The sequence below is a fragment of the Solanum dulcamara genome, chromosome 12 (genome assembly GCF_947179165.1).
Source record: "Solanum dulcamara chromosome 12, daSolDulc1.2, whole genome shotgun sequence".
NCBI lineage: Eukaryota > Viridiplantae > Streptophyta > Magnoliopsida > Solanales > Solanaceae > Solanum > Solanum dulcamara.
The window spans coordinates 15,894,273-15,907,545 of NC_077248.1; positions in this window are offsets into that span (position 1 = coordinate 15,894,273).

Consider the following 13,273-nt stretch of genomic DNA (forward strand, 5'->3'; position numbering starts at 1 on the left):
TTTATATGACAATCATCCACCTTTAGTTCCAAAAATTACCTTTTCTTTAACATAATTTTAATTAAATAATTTAAATAATTTTTTTAAACACATGACGGCCATCTACTGGCTACAATTTAATTATTTAAAATTAATTATAAATTAAAATTTCTTTAACATAATTTTAATTAAATAATTTGAATAATTTTTTTAAATACGTAGCGACCATCTATTGGTTACAATTTAATTATTAATCTAAATTTATTTAACAAAATTTTAATTAAATATTTTGAATATTTTTTAAACATGTGGCGATCATCTATTTGTCACAATTTAATTATTTATAAATCAAAATTTATTTAATAAAGTTTTAATTAAATAATTTAAATATTTTTTTAAATACGTGGCAGCCATCTATTGGTTGTTATTTAATTATTTAAAATTAATTATAAATCAAAATTTATTTAACAGAGTTTTTATTATGGAAAAGAGCCTAAAATGCTCTCGAACTATTAGAAATGGTACAAAAATGCCCTCATGCCCTTTTCTGTTAATCAAAAGATCCAATAGATGGATGAGGGGTATTATTATTGTAACACCCCTCAAAATTGTTTCCTAAGATTCGGACCCTTCTTGTATACGGGTAAGGTTGAACCCGAGTATTGAGGAGCGTATGCATGAGCTAGGATGAGTCCCCGAGAAAAGTTAAGGACGTTGGAGGTGATGTGGGGTCACAAGGGGCCCCTAGGACCAAATTAAATCCAAGAGATTCGTCGTGGCTAAGTCTTGGGATGAGTTCGTATAAGGGGTCAATTTCTAACGACCCTATCTTTTGAAAGACGACAATATGGGTGGCCCACGACCTATCAAATTAAAAGTCGTCGAGTCTTCTTTCCAATGTCACCAAGAATGTAAATTTTGAAGTTCAGAGTCAAAAGATATGACGATCCTAAGACGAACTAGCACGGCAGGAATTTCATTTTTGGGCCTGGGTTGCAACTGCTGGGGAAATAGCCTTGGCGCTGTAAGGGCGCGATGCGCCACTATCGCGTCAGAAACATGCCTCAGTAGTTTGGTCCTTGGCGTGATGCGCCACTAAAAGTTGTGCAGAGTTTTTCAAGCCTAATTTCCAGAACCCAGGAACAATGGCCTTGGCGCTGTAAGGGCGCGACGCGCCACTATCGCGCCAGAAACATGCCTCAGTAGTTTGGTCTCTGGCGCAGTGCGCCACTACGAGGTGTGCAGGTTTTAGGCGTAATCGGCCTGGCGCTGTAATTGCGCGACGCGCCACTATCGCGCCAGGAGCATTTTTGCCTATTTTTCAGAATTTTTGAGAAGGGGCAATTTGGGAATTGTCCCAAATTATATATGTATCATCCTTGAGCATTTGGGAACATAATTTTCAGCCTCTCTCTCTCTCTAGAAAAGCCCTAGAAAGATCCTCTCTCTTCCTCTTCTTCTTCTCCAAATCCTTCTTTAACAAAGAATTATTCCAAGAGCTTCAAGATTCGAGTTCTCCATTGAAGACCCAACCACAAGGTTTTCTTCAAAGTCTTCACTAATATATGTAAGGCTATCTAAAACATGGGTTGAGTCCACCCAGGTTCCCTATACCTTCTTTGAGGATAAATGCCCATAGAAATGGAGTTTCTTGCTAGGGTTGTGTTCAAATGAGTTTTGTTGTCTATTAGAGTGATTCTTGCTATGTTGATGAGGTTTAGTCAAGAACTTCCAAAAAGAGTCTTTATGTGATGATGAGTTGATGAAGATGAGTTGTTAAATATTTTTTATTGATTTTCTTAGCTATGTGGATTATGATAAAGGATGCTATTTTCTTTAAAATGATGCTTATTTTGAATTGTTGATTTAAAGCCTTGGAGTTGTGATGAGTTTCAAAGATTGATTAAATGGATAGAGGAAATGATTGGTTATGTTTACATGTTGCTATAAATGTGCCTTTAAATTTCTCTTGAAAGATATGATTTAGAGATGATTAATTGTGCTAGAGTGGATGAGTTGACAAAATTTAAATGAGACTTGTCGATATGATTTGATTGAGTCGATTGGATGGAGTTTTATGGGCATTGAGTCTTGGGAGGAGTATCGAGCACCAAATTGGGTAAGAGTAAAGTCCATACTCAAACCCAATAACTACATCGCCAAACATAGGAGGGATTAAACCGTTCAAGTCGGATGTTTCCCCAAAATGTTTGTCCTGACATTATAGGACTTGGTTGGATTGGATCCATGATTGGTTGACTCATTCATGCCCTGGCAAAGCATGAACAGACGCGGCAACAACGTCGGCTTATTGTACTATCACTGGCTTATAAGTAATGGTTGTCGGATAAGAGAAACTCCCACATAAGTCTTGATAGTACTCTGAGTCGGATTGAGTTGAATGGTATGTGATTGGTCCCGTCTAAACCGTATTCTTGTTTAGACCTAGGACACTTGATTGAGTTGTTATTTCTCTTGAGTTGAGTTCCGAGTGGGTTTGATGTTTCCTTTATGTCATTTCATTCGGCTATTTTATATACCAGTACATTCCACGTACTGACGCCATTTGGCCTGCATCGTTTCATGATGCAGAGACAGGTACTAGAGATCATCAACCGACGCTCCGTTAAAGATCCACACCCACTCCCAGCTAGCGGTGAGTCCTCCTAGTTCCGGAGGATATTAAGCCCTTTTTTTTATAGTTTTGATGTCATTTACTTTGTCTTGATTTTTGGTAGCCATGGGTTTGTCATGGACACCTTCTAGGTTGTAGATAGAGGCTTCATAGACCGGAGTGTAGAAATGTTGAATTGTTCTTTTGAGTAGCCCTTTTTAAAATTTCTTGTCGAGTTGATGATTATTTGGCCTTTGGCCCTAATTTATGAATAGTATATCATTAATTGAGTTTTTCGCTAAGAGAATGTGATTGAATGAATGCGTGACTGGACCAGGTTGTTCGCTCGGAGGTCAGAAATGGCCTTCGAGTGCCGGCCACGCCTAGGGTACCCTTCCGGGACGTGACAAACATGGTATTAGAGCACAGAGTTCAAGAGTCCTAGGGAGTCTATGAAGCCGTGTCTAGTAGAGTCTTGCTTATGGGTGTGTTGTGCACCACACTTATAAGTAGGAGACTATAGGATATTAGGAATTGTTTCCCCTCTTTTATACTCTGAATTCGTGCGATGGAGTTAAACTCTATGAAACTTCCTTTCTAATTCGTGCGTTTATGCATTACAGATAATGCCTCCAAAACATACTGCCAGCCAGAGAAATGCCGAAAATGCAGAGATGCTCCAGTTTGAGGTACGCCCAGCAAGGGCTAGAGGCCGACCTGCGAGGTATGCAGAGGCGCCTCAAGTGCCTGCTACCCCGCCTGCACCCACATCAGAGGCAGAATTTAGAGGGGCAATTGCAATGCTCACTCAGTTAGTGGCTGCCCGAAATGGTAACCAGAGTTCGTCGACTCTTAGCTCTAGTCCCCAAGAGTCGTCTGCTGCTGCCAGAATTCGAGACTTTCTGAGAATGAATACGCTGGCATTTACGGGTTCGAAGGTTGATAAAGACCCCTAAAATTTTATTAATGAGATGTGGAAAATTCTGAAAGTTATGCATGCTACAGAAATTGAGGGGGTTGAGTTGGTGTCTTATCAACTCAAGGATGTGGCAAACATCTGGTATAACCAATGGGAGCAAGGTAGGGGAGAGGATAATGAACCTGCTAGGTGGGATGAATTTGAGGGAGCCTTTCTTGACCAATTCTTTCCCCGAGAATTGAGGAAAGTGAAAGTAGAGGAATTTGTGAACCTGAAACAAGAAGGTATGACAGTTAAGGAGTATGGCCTAAAGTTCATCCAGCTGTCTAGGTATGCTCCAGAAATGACCCCAGATATGAGGACAAATATGAGGAAGTTCGTCTCCGGATTAGGGAGGCATGTAAAGAAGGAGTGCAAAGCAGTATTGTTGATCTCGGACATGGATATTTCGAGACTAATGGTGTATGCTCAACAGGTGGAGGATGAGAAGAGAAAAGACAGAGAGGAGCATCTGAGCAAGAAGGCAAGATCAGCTGGGCATGAGAATGAGCAGAGGCAAAACAAGGGCAACAGGTCCTTCTTCTAGAAGAGGCCTCCTAATTATGCCTCATCTACCGCAAGTGCACCTATGCCGCAGAACAGGTATGACCGGCAAGGACAGATTCGCCAGAATTTCAGATCCTAGGGTTCTCAATCCCAAGCTAGCATGGGTCAAGGTTCGCAAGGGAAGCCACCATGCGTCAGTGTGGTAAGATCCACTTGGGAGAGTGCAGAGCGGGGAGGGCCGGTTGTTATAAATGCGGCCAAATGAACCATTTTTAGAGAGAGTGTCCAGCATGAGGAGACAGGGCCCCGTTCTCTACTACCGCACCACCGGCTAGGGGTGATCAGAGGGGCACTACTTCAGGCACGAGGGGAGGTACAAACCGTTTATATGCCATGGGTAGTCGCCAAGATCAAGAGAACTCTCCAAACGTCGTGACGGGTATGATTCGAGTCTCTTCTCTTGATTGTTATGTATTGATGGATCCGGGTGCCACCCTATCTTTTGTGACTCCTTACGTGGCTAGTAAATTCAATAAAATTCCTGAATGCCTTCTTGAACCTTTCAGTGTAGCTACTCCGGTCGGTGATTCTGTCTTAGCTGAGAGAGTCTATAGAAATTGCACTGTGTCAATTCATCACAGGGATATCTTGGCCGACCTAGTTGAGTTAGACATGGTTGATTTTGATGTGATCCTTGGCATGGACTGGCTTTATGTCTGTTATGCCTCTATTAATTGTAGAACTCAGGTTGTCAAGTTTAAATTTCCGAACGAAGCTGTCATAGAGTGGAGGGGTAGTCCTGTTATGCCTAAGGGTAAGTTTATTTCTTACCTTAGGTCCAGGAAGCTAATCTCAAAAGGGTGTATATATCACATTGTTCGAGTAAAATATGGCAATGTTGAGTCTCCATCTCTCGAGTCAGTCCCGATTGTCAATGAGTTTCTCAATGTTTTTCCCGAGGATCTGCCTGGAGTCCCTCCTAATAGGGAGATCGACTTTGGGATTGATGTTCTTCCTGATACCCAGCCTATCTCAATCCCTCCATATAGAATGGCTCCAGCCGAGTTGAAAGAGTTGAAGGACCAGTTGAAGGACTTGCTAGATAAGGGATTCATTAGGCCGAGCGTCTCACCATAGGGTACTCCCGTCCTATTTGTACGAAAGAAGGATGGGTCCTTAGGATGTGTGTTGACTACAGGCAGTTGAATAAGGTCACCGTAAAGAACAAATACCCTCTCCCCAGAATAGATGATTTATTTAATCAACTTCAGGGTGCCACGTGTTTCTCAAAGATAGACTTGAGATCCGGCTACCATCAGTTGAAGGTGAGGTAATGTGATATTCCGAAGACCAATTTTCGGACTTGTTATGGCCACTTTGAATTTTTGGTCATGTCCTTTGGGTTGACAAATGCCCCTGCAGCTTTCATGGATCTCATGAATCGGGTGTTTAAACCATCTCTTGATATGTTTGTGATTGTATTCATAGATGATATTCTAGTCTACTCCAAGAATGAAGAGGAGCACGCCTATCATCTTAGAGTCGTTTTACAAACCTTGAGAGACCAGGTATTGTAGGCAAAGTTCTCTAAATGTGAATTTTGGCTTGCATCAGTGGCCTTCTTAGGCCACATTGTATCTGGAGATGGTATTCAGGTTGACGCCCAGAAGATTGAAGTTGTGAAGAATTGGCCCATACCCACATCCCCGATAGAGATAAGAAGATTCTTGGGTTTGGCCGGCTATTATCAAAGGTTTGTAGAGGGATTCTCATTCATATCATCACCATTGACTAAGCTGACTCAAAAGAAGGCTAAGTTTCAATGGTCTGATGCTTGTGAGGAGAGTTTCCAGAAACTGAAGGCCAAGCTAACTAATGCTCTTATCCTGACCTTGCCCGATGGAACAGAGGGCTTTGTGGTCTACTGTGATGCATCCAGAATTGGTTTGGGTTGTGTGTTAATGCAAAGAGGGAAGGTGATAGCCTATGCTTCGAGATAGCTTAAGGTTCATGAGAGGAATTACCCAACTAATGACCTTGAGCTGGCAGCTGTGGTATTCACGCTTAAATCTGGCGCCACTACTTGTATGGAGTGCATGTTGACGTATTCACCAATCACAAGAGCTTACAATATGTCTTCAGCCAGAAGGAACTCAACCTGAGGCAAAGGAGATGGCTCGAGCTACTCAAGGACTACGACATGAGCATCCTCTACCATCCAGGTAAAGCTAATGTTGTTGCTGATGCTCTTAGCAGGTTGTCCATGGGTAGCACTGCCCATGTGGAAGAGGAAAGAAGGGAATTGGCGAAGGAGGTACATAGATTAGCCCGATTGGGAGTTCGACTCAAAGAGAACCATGAAGGTGGAGTAAACGTTTGAGATGGGGCTATGTCCTCACTTGTAGCAGAGGTAAAGGAGAAACAAGATCAGGATCCCATCCTCCTCCGATTGAAGGAAGTTGTTCACAAATAAGGGGTGATGGTTTTTACCAAAGGGGGAGATGGTGTGTTGAGGTACCAAAGTAGATTGTGTGTACCTGATGTCGATGATATTCAAGAGAGGATTATGGCCGAAGCGCATAGTTCCAGATACTCTATTTATCCAGGCTTCACAAAAAGGTATCATGACTTGAGGGAAATCTATTAGTGGAGTGGGATGAAGAGGGATATTGCGGAATTTGTTTCCAAGTGCCTGAATTGCCAACAGATGGAGGTTGAGCATCTAAGGCCATGTGGTTTAGCCCAAAACATAGAAATTCCGGAATGAAAGTGGGAGATGATCAATATGGACTTTATCACTGGTTTGCCAAAATCCCCAAAGCAACATGATTCGATTTGGATAATTGCGGATAGGATGACGAAATCAGCTCACTTCTTGGCGGTTAAGACTACTGACACCGCAGAAAATTATGCAAAGTTGTACATTCAAGAGATCGTTAGACTGCATGGGGTTCCCTTGTCTATCATCTCAGACAGAGGAGCTCAATTCACTTCTCAATTTTGGAAATCCTTTCAGAAGGGAATGGGTTCGAAGGTGAACTTGAGTACGGCTTTCCACCCCCAGACAGATGGCCAGGCAGAGCGCACCATCCAGACATTGGAAGATATGTTGAGGGCATGTGTGCTTGACTTCAAGGGAAATTGGGATGATCACTTACCTCTCATAGAGTTTGCATATAACAATAGCTATCATGCAAGCATTCAAATGGCTCCTTATGAAGCCTTATATGGGAGGAGGTGTAGATCGCCCATTGGGTGGTTTGAAGCTGGTGAAGCCAAGTTAATTGGGCCCGATTTTTTTCATCAAGCCATGGAGAAGGTGCGAGTTATTCAAGAGAGGCTAAAGACAGCCCAAAGCCGCCAAAAATCTTACACCGACGTGAGGAAGAGAGACTTAGAGTTTGAGGTGGGTGATTAGGTATACCTAAAGGTGTCGCCCATGAAGGGCGTCATGAGGTTTGGAAGGAGGGGGAAACTTAGTCCCCGATATATCAGCCCTTACCAGATTTCGAGGCGGATTGGGAGTGTTGCCTATGAGTTGGAGTTACCCTTAGAGCTAGCCTCTATTCATCCAGTGTTCCACGTTTCGATGTTAAAAAAGTGCTTGGGCAATCCCTCGTTGGTAGTCCCCATTGATAGCGTTGGAATTAAGGATAACTTGTCTTATGAAGAGGTTCCGGTCCAAATTCTTGATCGCCAAATTCGCAAATTGAGGAACAAAGAGGTCGCCTCAGTCAAAGTCTTGTGGAGGAACCAATTTGTTGAGTAAGCCACATGGGAAGCGGAGGAAGCCATGAAATCTAAATATCCATATCTATTTGTGCCTACCGATGAGAATGTTGAAGGTAATATCTATTTCTTTGGCTTGAATTCAATTGTGCATTTTAAATTTTGATTGGAAATTGTTTGAGAATTTGAGTGGTTGAATGACTGAAAATTTTGAGAGTGATTTGTACCCTGAGTCCATTCCTGGTTACTCGTCATTCGAGGACGAATGATCCCAAGGGGGAGATAATGTAACACCCCTTAAAAAATTTTCCTAAGATTCGAACCCTTCTTGTATATGGGTAGGGTCGAACCCGAGTATTGAGGAGCATATGCATGAGCTAGGATGAGTCCCCGAGAAAGGTAATGGACGTTGGAGGTGATGTGGGGTCACAAGGGGCCCCTAGGACCAAATTAAATCCAAGAGATTCGTCGTGGCTAAGTCTTGGGATGAGTTCGTATAAGGGGTCGATTTATAACGACCCTATCTTTTGAAAGACGATAATATAGGTGGCCCACGACCTATCAAATTAAAGTTCGTCGAGTCTTCTTTCCAATGCCACCAAGAATGTAAATTTTGAAGTTCGAAGTCGAAAGATATGATGATCCTAAGACGAACTAGCACGGCAGGAATTTCATTTTTAGACCTGGGTTGCAACTGCTGGGGAAATAGCCTTGGCGCTGTAAGGGCGTGATGCGCCACTATCGCATCAGAAACTTGCCTCAGTAGTTTGGTCCTTGGCGCGACGCGCCACTAAAAATTGTGCAGCGTTTTTCAAGCCTAATTTCCAGAACCCAGGAACAATGGCCTTGGCGCTGTAAGGGCGCGACGCGCCACTATCGCGCCAGAAACATGCCTCAATAGTTTGGTCTCTGGCGCAGCACGCCACTACGAGGTGTGCAGGTTTTAGGCATAATCGGCCTGGCGCTGCAATGGCGCGACGCGCCACTATCGCGCCAGGAGCATTTTTGCCTATTTTTCAGAACTTTTGAGAAGGGGCAATTTGGGAATTGTCCCAAATTATGTATGTATCATCCTTGAGCATTTGGGAACATAATTTTCAGCCTCTCTCTCTCTAGAAAAGCCTTAGAAAGATCCTCTCTCTTCCTCTTCTTCCTCTCTAAGTCCTTCTTTAACAAAGAATTATTCCAAGAGCTTCAAGATTCGAGTTCTCCATTGAAGACCCAACCACAAGGTTTTCTTCAAAGTCTTCACTAAGGTATGTAAGGCTATCTAAAACATGGGTTGAGTCCACCCATGTGCCCTATACCTTCTTTGAGGATAAATGCCCATAGAAATGGAGTTTCTTGCTAGGGTTGTGTGCAAATGAGTTTTGTTGTCTATTAGAGTGATTCTTTCTATGTTGATGAGGTTTAGTCAAGAACTTCCAAAAAGAGTCTTTATGTGAGTATGAGTTGATAAAGATGAGTTGTTAAATATTTTTTATTGATTTTCTTAGCTATGTGGATTATGATAAAGGATGCTATTTTCTTTAAAATGATGCTTATCTTGAATTGTTGATTTAAAGCCTTGGAGTTGTGATGAGTTTCAAAGATTGATTAAATAGATAGAGGAAATGATTGGTTATGTTTACATATTGCTATAAATGTGCCTTTAAATTTTTCTTGAAAGATATGATTTAGAGATGATTGATTGTGCTAGAGTGGATGAGTTGACAAGGTTTAAATGAGACTTGTCGATATGATTTGATTGAGTCGATTGGATGGAGTTTTATGGGCATTGAGTCTTGGGAGGAGTATCAAGCACCAAATTGGGTAAGAGTAAAGTTCATACTCGAACCCAATAACTACGTAGCCAAACGTAGGGGGGGATTAAACCGTTAAAGTCGGATGTTTCCCCAAAATGTTTGTCCTGACATTATAGGACTTGGTTGGATTGGATCCATGATTGGTTGACTCGTTCATGCCCTGGCAAAGCATGAACGGACGCGGCAACAATGTCGGCTTGTTGTACTGTCACTGGCTCATAAGTGATGGTTGTCGGATAAGAGAAACTCCCACATAAGTCTTGATAGTACTCTGAGTCGGATTGAGTTGAATGGTATGTGATTGGTCCCGTCTAAACCGTATTCTTGTTTAGACCTAGGACACTTGATTGAGTTGTTATTTCTCTTGAGTTGTGTTCCGAGTGGGTTTGATGTTTCCTTTATGTCATTTCATTCGGCCATTTTACATACCAGTACATTCCACGTGCTGACTCCATTTGGTCTGCATCGTTTCATGATGCAGAGACAAGTACTAGAGATCATCAACCGGCGCTCCGTTAAAGATCCACACCCACTCCCAGCTAGCGGTGAGTCCTCCTAGTTCCGGAGGATATTAAGCCCTTTTTGTTTAGTTTTGATGTCATTTGCTTTGTCTTGATTGTTGGTAGCCATGGGTTTTTCATGGGTACCTTCTAGGTTGTAGATAGAGGCTTCATAGACCGGAGTGTAGAAATATTGAATTGTTCTTTTGAGTAGCCCTTTTTAAAATTTCTTGTCGAGTTGATGATTGTTTGGCCTTTGGCCCTAATTTATGAACAGTATATCATTAATTGAGTTTTCCGCTAAGAGAATGTGATTGAATGAATGCGTGACTGGACCAGGTGATTCGCTCGGAGGTCAGAAATGGCCTTCGAGTGTCGGCCACGCCTAAGATACCCTCCCGGGGCGTGACATTTATACCATTTTCAATAATTCGAGGGCATTTTATGCCCTTTTTCGAAAAATAATTCACGTTTTAGGGTGTGTTTGGTATGAAGGAGAAATTTTTTATTAAAAATATTTTTTTGGAAAATAAATTGATTTCTTATTTGTTTCTAGTGTTTGGTAAATAAGCAAAAAAATTTATGTGGTGTGAAAAGTGGTGAAAAGTGTGTATCATCCACACTAATTCTTATACGCAATCTAATAAAATACTATAGGGGTGAAAATTGGTGAGGAGGAGTGATGGAGATGGGATGGTAAAAGGGTAAGGATTGAGGGCATTGGGTGGGCAGGGAGGTTCAAATTTTGAACTCTAACTTCAAGTTATTCATACTTTCACGATGAATCAAAAAATTGTCGATAATTTTCTTTATTTTTCAGCTGAAATCAAGCTTAGTTTAGCTTATAATGAATGTCTAAATAGATTCGATTAAAAACATAAAAAAAAAACGTTTGAATTAAATTTTGATTTAAAGCTTCTAATCTTCTTAAATGGCTAGCTTCTTCACATTCTCAGCTCCAATATCCAATCAAAATCCATAAATAACACTCAAGTTTAAGTCATAATTAAGAATCGGCATTAATAACTTAATCTAAATAAAAAAGTTCAACAATTTTGCACAAACATTGGGCTAAAAGCGAGGATATAAATATTTTTTATTTTCTCGTTTGATAAATTAAATACAAGACCGCGATTATAGAAATAATTACTAATTCAAGCTTTAATAACATTATGATAAGAATTAGAGTTGAGAAATTAAATAATGATAAGTAAGTATAAGATGGAATTTTAAAAAGGCTTACATAATGTAATTGAATGAACATATGAAAACAAACAATTGTCTGATTATTATGCAAGTGGTGGATGTCACCATCTAAGTGGGACCCACCCAATTTGCATTTGTCAAAATTAGCAACGGATTGCTATTTCATCTTGCCTATATAATAGGCACAATTATGTGCAATTGAAAGGATATGAGAAGAAAAGACATATAGAGATCAGGCTATTTTATCTTCTGTTTCTTTTGTTATTCTCTCCGAGTTAATATTTCTTAAATTGCTCAACTAGTTTATTTTATAACACGTTATCAGCACGAGGCTCCGGCTAATTTTTTAAGGTAACAAAAGTGGTAAGAATTTTATTTAATTTTATTTTTATAAAATGGCAAATATTTCCAAAATTAAATTTACTGCTCTTGATATCTCTGGAAAAGGCTACTCATCATGGGCACTTGATGCCGAAATTCATTTAGAATCAATGGATCTGGCAGACACCATTAAAGATGACAATATGGCATCCAATCAAGACCGTGCTAAAGCCATGATATTTCTCCGTCACCATCTTGACGAGGGGCTAAAATTACAATATCTTACATTAAAAGACCCCCTTAAATTGTGGAAAAATTTAAAAGAAAGATATGACCACCTGAAGTTGGTCATGCTTCCACAAGCTCGTCATGATTGGCTAAATCTGAGATTAATAGATTTTAAAAATATAACTGAATATAATTCTGTTTTATTTAGAATTATAGCTCAGTTAAATTTATGCGGAGAAGAGATCACTGAGCAAGATAAACTTGAAAAGACATACTCCACATTTCCACCCGCGAATATGCTCATTCAGCAGCAATATCGCGAAAAAGAATTTAAAAAATATTCTGAATTACTTTCTCACCTTCTTATTGCTGAAAGACATAATGAACTATTAATGAAAAATCATGATAGTCGGCCAGTTGGTTCTTTGCCACTCCCTGAAGTGAATCAGGCAAATTCTAACCAACGAGAAAGAGGCCATGGCCCCAGTCGTGGTCGTGGTCGTGGTCGTAGTCAAAGAAGAAATTTTAATCATGATGCTCGGCTGGCACCGAGAAATAACCAGCAATATAAAAGGCAGGGTAAAAAGCTAGAAGCTTTACCGAAGAATAATTCAAAAACAATATGTCATAGATGTGGAGGTGTGGGGCACTGGTCGCAGATTTGCCGGTCATCAAAACGCTTGGTTCAGCTATATCAGACATCGTTAAAGAGGGCAGAAAATAATCCAGAGACAAATTTTATCTCTGAGGACAATATTGAGCCCATGCATCTGGATGTAGCTGATTTCTTTAATTTTCCAGAAGTAAATATGAATGTTGATAAGCCCGATAATATTTAAATAATTCTCTTTGTTGTTGTATGTATTAAATATTATGTTTGTATTTTTCTAACTCAATGTAATGAAATAAAACTTTGTATAATAAATCAGGTATTAATTATAATATTTACTTTCTTTCTTTTTGAAGAAAAATATGGAAATGCCTCAAATTTTATTTGGATCAATGATCAATCAAGAAGATATTTGTGTAATTGATAGTGGAACAACCCATGCTATATTTAAAGACGAGAAATATTTTTCCAATTTACTTAGAAGAAAAGCTAATGTTACTACAATTTCTGGTAATTCAAAAATGATAGAAGGCTCCGAAAGAGCTACTATAATTCTGCCTAAGGGGACAAAAATTGTTATAGAAGATGCACTATTTTCTTCTAAATCCCCAAGAAACTTGTTAAGTTTTAAAGATATCCGCAGAAATGGATATCATGTTGAGACATTAAATGAAATGAATATTGAATATCTTGGTATAACCAAGAGTGTCTCAGGCCAGAAATATATTTTGGAAAAATTACCAACTCTGTCATCTGGCCTATATTATGCAAAAATTAGTGCAATTGAAGCAAATATGATCGTAAACCAGAAGTTTA